Here is a 9,957-nt window from a genome sequence, read left to right on the forward strand (position 1 = left end):
CTGCCTATGAACCTGGAGAACATCCATGAACACAGAGCCAGTAAATGCCACATTAACAGCATGAACATGTCTCAGGCTCAATATAAACAACCCATGCTGTCAGGGCGATGATGGTTTTATCAACAAAAACACAAAGATTAAAAGATTGCCTTCCACTGTCCATGCCTGGGGACAAAAGGCTGAACTGATTATGTGTGGCCACTTTTTCAGAAGAGTATTTTGCATTTTCACATTTTTTAATCATATTCTGAATTAAGACTTTAATAAAACTATTTGACCTTTTACTATGACTTGGTTTGCATTTAGCATAATGCCTTAGTGAAATAATATGTTCCTTAAAAATATATGAGAGCAAATTATTGTATTTTTTCTTTCTATCAGGTAAAAATATGTTTGGTCAGTAAATCATTTTGTTTTTCTGGTCCACTTGGTTGTTTAGTCAAAAACTTAATTTGACACACATAAGCAATAATGGCATTTATAACCCAGTAGGCAAAAGATGTTAATTCAACATCAATATGACATCAAATACTGATATAAAATTGTGAAAATTCTAGTCAAAAATGTAAATCAACATGACATCAATTTGATGTCTGTCAATGATTTTAATGAAGTAATTTTGACAATATTTCAACATCAAACTTCTTTGAAATGTCAAACAATGATATTGATGCTATTTTGAGATTGTTTATATGTTGGTGTAAAAATAATCAATTTCTTAAATTATTGTTTTCTTTTTTAATGTTATTTTTAGTGAGTAGGCTGACATGAACCAGGATTAGAGAGAGAGAAGACACACAGCAAAGGTCACCAACCTGTTACTGCCACATTAAGGACCAAAGCCTCTATACATGGATCATGTGCTTAACCCCTGCAGCACCGCAAAGTCTTCCAATAAAGCAATCTAAAAATATCCATGGAAGGAAAGATAATCTACCATCTAACATCACAATCAGAATTGGCTTTTTTTTACTTAGATCAGATGTTTGCAACCAGAGGCTCCAGAGCTGCAAGTGGCTCTTTTCACCTTCCATAGTAGCTTTTAATGACTTTGGCTGAGAGATGATAAAAATATCAATTAGTTTGTTTTTGATAGGCAAAAAACAAATACTGCAGGTTTTAGCAAAATATCAAATTTTTCATAAAATAATTGCTCTGAATATGAGCAATAGAATGACCCTAAAGGCACCAATGATGTTTTTATCTGTTTCCTTTTCTTTGTCATTAGGTTGGAAACAATGTTATTTCTACAAACATTTGCATCCTATGGATCTATCCTTTTTATTTTTGTTTACCAAAATGTGGTATGTTAACAATTAAAACAAATTTTCTTAAGTAGATTTTTATCCAAAATGATGATGTTGTTTTCTCAAAAATCATACCATAACCTTGAGAAAGGTTGTTTAGAGAATAAAGGTTCCAGACCCCTGATGTACATGAATATGCGTCTCACAGGATTCATTGCTGCAATAATTTCCCCCATGGGAAAATATATGAAATGATCAGAATGTGGATATCTTTCAACAGGTTGATCTCAGTCTGTGCTGGTGGTGCAAAGGTTAAATGCACAACCCATGAATTTCATGCAGCAGTTTCAGGTTCAAGTCCTGACTTACTAACCCCACCCCTTTTAATCCCACTTCCTGCTTGTTTACTTTCAGAAATAACAAAGGCCAACTAGAGCTTAGAAATAATCTTTTAAAATTATACATTATTTTATTTGCAAAAGTATGACATAAAAGATGTCAAAATAACATAAATATCGTTATCTGAGTGAAATTAAAAAAAATGTTTGATATTAAAACAATGTTGAAATGAATAAAATCATATATAGGCCTATATATATATATATATAAAATTAATGTCAAAGGACTTAAGTTATTTATGTTTTTTATTAAAATTATGACAACACTTTGATATCAGTGTTTGATGTCACACTGATGTTGAATTGATTTAACAGTTTCCTGTGGGAACAGTTAGGATTGTAGAAAACCTCCCTGCTCTTTCTTTCTGTCTCCTTGTTTTTCCTGTAGCTATCTCTGCTTTGGTCCAACTTCTATTTCTGACACAAAAGGCAAGAGATCTAAAAACAAAAATAATAAATAAATAAATATAAATTGTTTGCTTTAATTCGTTGTGCAGGTTTCGCGTTTAAAAATGTGAAAGGCAGCCAGCAGTGAGTTTCAGAGGAATTACTGGAAATCCATCATGTTTAACTAAATTCACTATCTGCGTCATTCTGCGGTCTGAGCGATATTTATTCTTTTACATTAAAGATTTAACCTGAAAGTCTTCAGACGTTTTAATAACACATTATCGCATCATTTGGGACAATTTGTTTAATGTTTTCGTCTATTATTATTATTATTATTATTATTGTCAAATAGATCATATTTTCTTACCTGTCGTGCCGCTGCTCACCTGGATTAGAATGAAGGTAGTTTTGGGAATAAAGGGGCGGTTTCAACTCAGCTAAAGGAGGAAATAAGGAAGGTTAGAGATGAACGACACCAAAGACTTAAAACAGAGCGAATTTGTTAACAAATTCTGAACTTTACTCGCTGGAAAGGGATATAAATCTAAAGTGTTTAAAGTTTATATCTGATCGGAACTATTTCTTTAAGCGGATTGCTCCCTGCTGTGTTGAGTCAATGATAATGTGTCTGTTAAAAATAAAAAGTAAACATGTCAGACTTTCAAACTATTCCTGAATCTGAGTGATTCCTTTCTGCGGTAAAAAGACACAACAAATTTTTTTTTTTTTTTTGGTGACGTGTAATACTGACTGAGTCCATGAATCCTAGATGAGAATCAAACCAGAGAGGAGAAGGAAAGCAGAGGAGCTGCAGGCAGAAGATGCGTCACCAACAATAAACTCAATAAACTGACAGTGAGAGAATCAACACGGAGCAGAAAGTTTGAATTGAAATGAAATAGATTCTGGAAAATGGTTTCAGTCCGATTTGAGCAGAACCAGGAAGACAGTCAGGTTAAATGTCTATAATGATTTCATCATTCTTGTAGAAAGCTGGCTGAAATAAGTTGAAGCCAGAGGCCTTTTTTTTTTTTTTTCAATAACCACACCCTGTTGTTTTCTTTCTTTTCTTTTCTTTTAGTCTGATTTCCTGTAAACCAAATCCTGTTCAGCAGGTTTATCTAAGCCTTGGCTCAGTACGTTAAACCGGTTGTTACTAATTTTAGGGGTTAAGATGGATGCTGGTCTTAAAATGGAAGCGCACATCAGAGCCATTATAAAGTCCAGCTTTTTTCACTTAAGGCAGCTAGCCAAAGTAAAACCCGTTCTATCAAAACAACATTTTGAAACAGTGATCCATGCTTTTGTGACCACACGGTTGGATTACTGTAACTCACTTTATACAGGGGTCAGAAGTCTGCATCAGCTTTGTGGATTAACAACTGCAGAAAACAGAACATGACGCTGGAATGGTAGCTGAACGGTATCTGTACAAAAGCTAGACCACTGTATCAACGTATCAACATCAGGAGTGCTGTTCATACAGTACTAAGCACATTTAATGCTATAAAGAGAAACACTATTAAGAAACACTATTTCTCTGCATGAAGAGACCACCTCTGTGAATACTACTGGAGCAGAAGCGTTTGCGAACAATAAAGTTAAAGAGATCATTGAGGAAGGAGGATAGAAGCCTGAACTAGTTTTTAATAATAATTGTAAAAAAAAAAAAATCAAAGTTACTACTTTACAGATGTCTCCTATTAGGGGTTCTCTTTGGAACGTAACCCATGGGAGCTTTCACTATACTAGAAGTTATAAGGTACACCTTTGGGTCACATTTTACTTTATTAAAGTACATTTAAAATCTATAACCAATATACTCTACAATATCCTGCCTATATACTAGTTATATACAGCTACTCCAAATTTTACTTCTATTAAGTACACATTCAAGACTTACTCGAAATACAATACTATTTTTGCTATTTTAATTTGTATAAGTATACTTATAAGTTAATTCACCATATTATAGCCCATCATATGAACACCATATTCTTACAGTTACCCCACAATGTAGGTCCAATGCAATGTGTTTACAAAATTACAAGGCAGAATCTTGATAATTGATTTATTTATATAACGTTATAGAACATAATGTGGAGGTGTTTTTTTATATGTCAGCTTAAACTATTACAGACTGAATTTCAAAATAAAAAGTCTTCTCTGAAATCAAACCCTTCTTAGCTTTCAATATTGAAATGAAAATGGAAACACAAGGAAGTCATTATTTGTCAAAAATGGAACAAGGAAAACTGCAATTGTCATCATGTCATCAAAAACAATGTTTCCAGCTAAGAACTGAATAAGAACTGAAGTTGACTGTCAAAAGAAGGTGAAAAAAGAGCACATTTCCAGAGCAAGATCTTTAAAGGGACACTAGTTTTATGACTTCTTTTCATTTTTGGTTTGCATAGCTTATATTGTTGCATTTCTTTCTAATGATCCGTCTGACATCTTGCTTGCAGCTGTCAGAGAACTTCGCCTGGCAGAGACTGTGAGTTCGAAACAAATATATACTAAACGTTTTCTTAATGGTACATTATTTTACTATCTAGATTTAACACACATGTCAAACAGCCATAAAAGAATGTTTTTTCACGTATATGTTTGGAACTTAAATATAATCTATAATATACAGAAACAGTAAAGAAATAAATGTGTTGTTAACAAAGTTCAATTCAGTTTTTTCTATTGTTGCAATTTAAAATTCAAGCAATCTCAAAGCACTTTCCAAGACAATTCAATCATATCATACATATAAATTGTTAAACATTTTCTGTCTGCTGATTGCATTCAGTGGTTGACTTTGCAGTATTCACTCCTGCAGAAAGTCCAGAATGATACACTTTTTCACTGATTCTGTGACTCTAGGGCCTCTAAAGTGCAGATTCAGGTTCATTCAGAATATCTGAAAGCCAACTTTTGATTGATCTATTATAATTTTACACAATACTTCAATGATAAAGCATTAAAACATTTACATTTAATGTGCAGCATCTCCTCTCTCTCTCCTCACTGCTCCTCTGGCTGCTCGGCCCAAAGAGGCGCTCGGTTTGACTCCGCCTTTTCCTCCCTATCCTGTTTCCCTTTAGTGAACAATATCAACACAGTCAAATATAAAAAAATGATAGAAATGAAAACAATCTGCCCTTTAACATCATGTCTCAAGGAGTCTTAATTGTAATTTTAACACATGTTAACGTGAAATGAAATTAGTTTTGTGGGTTCCAGAGCAGCCCTATGTCAAAGTATGAAATAGTAAAAATAGCTATAAAAAAGTTGAACTATAAATATTAAATAAATAACATCTAATTTGCACATTTAGGGAATTATATTTTAAAAATAAATATAGGATTATAAAACATTAAAAGAGTTCTAAATAAAAATGAGGCATTCTAAGGCTTTTTGAAGGACCATGGTGACTCTTTATGTAAGGGAAGCTTACCACAGAAAATTGTTATGATTATTATTATGGAAATCAACAGAATGTTTTATTTTGTTTTTGGGCATGACTTCCTGCCTCACTCTGTCTCATTGTGCTGCATTGATCTCTGGCATACGGCAGAGATATAAAACAGGTTAAACATCCAACCAGTGGCGGCCAGTTTTCTTCGGGGTGTGGATGGGGGTGGGGGGGTAATAAATTAGACATGTTCATAAATTTTGCTCAACTACTGTATGGTAAAGGCAGGGATGGTTTTGATTCGGTTCTCCTCCATAGAGGACATGACCAGCATTGAGATGATCCTGTGACATCGTGTTCTTTAGGAAGGTCTTGATCCTCTTTAGCGTTGAGAAGCACCTCTCAGATTCAGCTGTGGTCATGGAAGTTGTGATGAGGATCTTTATCTGAGCCGCAGTCTCTGAGAAGGTATCCTGAAAATTATTGTTCCTGATGAAGAGCTGCTACAGAGCCACAGTACCACTGCAGCTCATCATTGCTGTAGATGAGAGCCAGCTCAGTTCTCAGCTTGTTCTTGTTCAGCAGTGGGTGAACCTCCATGGTGGTGTTGAGTGCAGCTTCAGGGAACTGGCTGTGGTATTCCTGGGATCTGTCTCCCTGCAGCAGTGTAGCATTGATCTGAGGATCTGTGAAGCCAAACCTGTGTTTTGCATGATCCAATATGGCCACAAACCTAAAAAATAATGCAGCAGTTTAATAATGGAGAAGCTATTAGTCAGCTTTTTAAAAAAATATATGAAAACTATTTTCTTAGTGTTTATTCCCGAGCAATTATGCAAATTACTAGACATCTAGAAAAAGTACAGTATGTTAAATTCTATTCCATGTAAATACCAGACTGTTCATGCTTCTTTGACTTTTCCAAAAAGTGCTTTAACTCAGTCCTATTTCTCTTTATTCATGCTGGGTCAGATTCTCACGTTTGAAAAAAGAGGCAGGAAAGCAGAATAAAGCATTAGACTTGCTGCATGCAGTTGGCTAAGTCTTGTAGCTAAACATGGTCCTGGAAATGTTTAGCTACAATGTTTAGCTGTCTTTGGACTGCTAATTAATATTGATGTTCAGCTGATCAGCTCCAAATGATTTCACCTACAGCTTCTCTTTGTAAGTTTGCTTTAAGGGACTTTATGTAATACAATTTATCTTGCGCCATTTTCTCTCTCCAATCATCTCCAACTTCCACGACTTGACCTGTCAATTATCCGCACTACGACTGTGATGTCAGGTCTTGTCAGCTATGGCCGCAGCAGAGCTGCACCCTGGGATCTCCTATACTTTAAATTGCATTGAAGAGGAGCTACTGCGCATGTACAACTTCTAACTAAAGTCAATTGGCAAAGATTTTTGCACCCCAGGGCGGAAACAAACTTTGTCATCTTTACTTTACTTGTCTTCAAAGATTCAATATTTATCTTGCCCATCTAAAAAGATACATTAATATATTTCAAAATAATATGTTTTTTCATTAAAATTTTATTAGCTTTTTTTATGTCTTAAACAAGGTCATTGGGTAGGTGGGGCGGTGCCCTAGTGCCCTCTATCGGCCAGCCGCCACTGCATCCAAAACGGAGAAATGGATGCTGAATAAACATTTCATTTTGAGTTCAACATATTGCTAACAGATCAGTCACATAATGGAAGTTGATTCAGTCTGTGGAAATTGACTGACGTTACCGACGGTGTTAAAAGCTTTGGTTCCATGTTACCTTTACAGAGGACAGCACGGTGGAGGGCGTCATCAGAGACAACAACCAGGGCTACAGAGAGGAAGTGGAAAAGCTGTTGGGCTGGTCCAGAGATAACAGCCTGATCCTGAACGTGGAGAAGATAAAGGAGATCATCGTCAACTTCAGGAAAAGCAGGCCTATGCACGCTCAACTGGTCATAAACAGCTCAGCTGTAGAGGTGGTCAGCAGCACCAAATTCCTGGGGGAGCAAATCACAGGCACCCTCACCTGGACTATGAACAAAACTTCCCCACTCAAAAGGGCAAAGAAGCGCTTGGACTTCCTGTGAAGATGAGGAGAGCCCACCTGACCACCCCCATCCCCCCACCTTCTCCAGAAGCACCATAGAGAGCGTTCTAACCAGCTGTCTCACTGTGTGGTGTGGAGGCTGCAGCGCCTCAGACTGGAAGAAGGTGAGAACAGCAGAGATGATCATGGGAGCTCCTCTTCCCTCCATTAAAGACATTTCATCCCAGCGCTGCGTGAAATTTAAATCAAGTCACAGACTCTGCAGCACGCTGATAACACCGAACCAAAAAAACACTGTTTTTTCTACAACATTTTAGCAATATATATATTTGTCTTGGCTTTGATCTGAACTTCCACATCAATGTGTTTTTGCACCATATTTTTTCACCCACACTGTTTACATTTTATCACTGCTGCACTTTATGAAATGGAAATGTTCATTTCACTGCTAAGATGCTGCTCATTTAAAATATACATTTTGTATACACTCTATACAAAATGTATACAAAATGACAATAAATGTCCCTTACTGGCTGAGTAGCTTGCTGGGTTGAAATGTTTCCCCCTAAAAATGCTTGTTTTTCTCACAGTCATCTACAACCTAAACTGCTCTCCACCTATTTTTGTTATGTAGAGATGGGCGCTTAAAGCAGACTGCATGCATCTCCACACCATCCACCCCCAAACACACACGAACTGAGATGGAAATGATGAGTTAAAATAAGGGAAAAACAAGACAAAATGGAGGATCTTCATTTGCACTGAACCCCTAACCCTAATAACTCATGTGAGCTGCGACTTGCTCTCAAATGAGTGTGTGTGCAAGAACCATGAGGACAGAGACAGAGGGGTTTTTTTTGGTGGGGAAACATGGAAGAGGTGCACAAAAATAAGGCGTTCCTTCTCTCCGTTGCTAAATTGATTTTTAATTAATTATATTTTTCTTTGTGAGCTGGCCAACCTGTTTGGACTGAGGCAGGGTGACTCCCGGACTGAAACCAACTTGAGGCAGCAGTCAGTAAAGGGTAACGTGATCAACTATATATTTTAATTTTTTTTCCTTTTCCATAGACTTTCAACTATGCAAAGAAAAGATTAATAACTAACTCTATCATTTAGATTTATATCTGCATCTTCCAATGAAGAAAATGCTTTTTGACAGACTTTTGAATTTTATCTTTGGGAAATGTCTAAAGAGGGTGAACGTATGGCCTGGTGTGCTTTCGCTAACTGATTAAATATCCATCCATCCATCCATTTTCCATCATGGTTATCCCTCCTGGGGACACGAGGGGTGCTGGTGCCTATCTCCAGCTGTCCATGGGGTACACCCTGGACAGGTTGCAGTCCATAACAGAACCCTAAATATCTATAACGCAAATTATCTTTCTAAACACTATGCTGCAACTATTTGTTCCTGTTGGCTTCAGGACTGGAAAACAGAGGGTGTGATATCAGGCCTGTGGATTGTATAACAACAGGACGGGTCTCGTTTTGTTCATTTCCTGCTGTCACCATGTTCCATAATGTTATGGACGGACCTGGAGATGAAAACTGAGGCAAATCCAGAGAGAGAAAAGGGTCCAAACATGGTCTGACACAGTAGTTGTAAAATGCGCACAGGTTTTAGTCACAAACCAAATTCTCTATTTCCACAGCAGCCACTCGGAGAGATTAGCTTCATCTCTTCATGATTTTGTGGTATGTTGCTTTGTCCCTGTACCATGAATGTCTGAGGTTATGACTAATACAGACGAAAGGTGATGGCTGATAATAATGGATAATATAATCCAACAGAATAACATCGATCTGAATTAGATTTTTCTAAATGAAAATCTAAGAGAATTTGATTTTACTTTCCTCCGAATATTGACAGGCATGTCACTTAAAATTTATTAACGATGAAATCAGTGATATGCTGTTAGTTAAGTGATACAATAAATGTTACACTATAGATTATTAAATATATTGTATGCAGTTTGGAAAACACAACTAAATATACATAAAAGCTATAAGTTTATTAACTAGAATGGTAGATTTTCAAATAAATAATTCATTCCTGATGATCTGACTCAAAGTGGCGTATTTTCCTGAGAGAGCGAAATAATAATGATAATTGTTTTTGGTTCATTTAAAACAAGCATGTTTAACAAGAGTCAAATTTAAATCTACTTAATAGATCTAAATGTAGGATAATAAATAAAAAAAATAAACCCTAACTTTCAGAATTAGGACTGAAATAGCACCTGACATAAAGTTATAAATGGTTGTTAATGCTTTCTACTGGTACTGGGACATAAAAGGCGATTAGAAGTTTTCACCTGAGAACCTTTGAAGACCCCCCAACAGATATTAGTTAGAGGGGGCGACTAAAAGGGCCGGATTTATCAAGATCCAATTTTGCGTGCAGTAATTTGCGCTCGCAAACTGGAATTTTGCGCGAGGGGCTGAACCATGGTTTGCGGTTGATTTAACAAGAG

The sequence above is a fragment of the Cyprinodon variegatus genome, unplaced genomic scaffold (genome assembly GCF_000732505.1).
Source record: "Cyprinodon variegatus isolate N-32 unplaced genomic scaffold, C_variegatus-1.0 Scaffold839, whole genome shotgun sequence".
In the NCBI taxonomy this organism is placed as follows: Eukaryota; Metazoa; Chordata; class Actinopteri; order Cyprinodontiformes; family Cyprinodontidae; genus Cyprinodon; species Cyprinodon variegatus.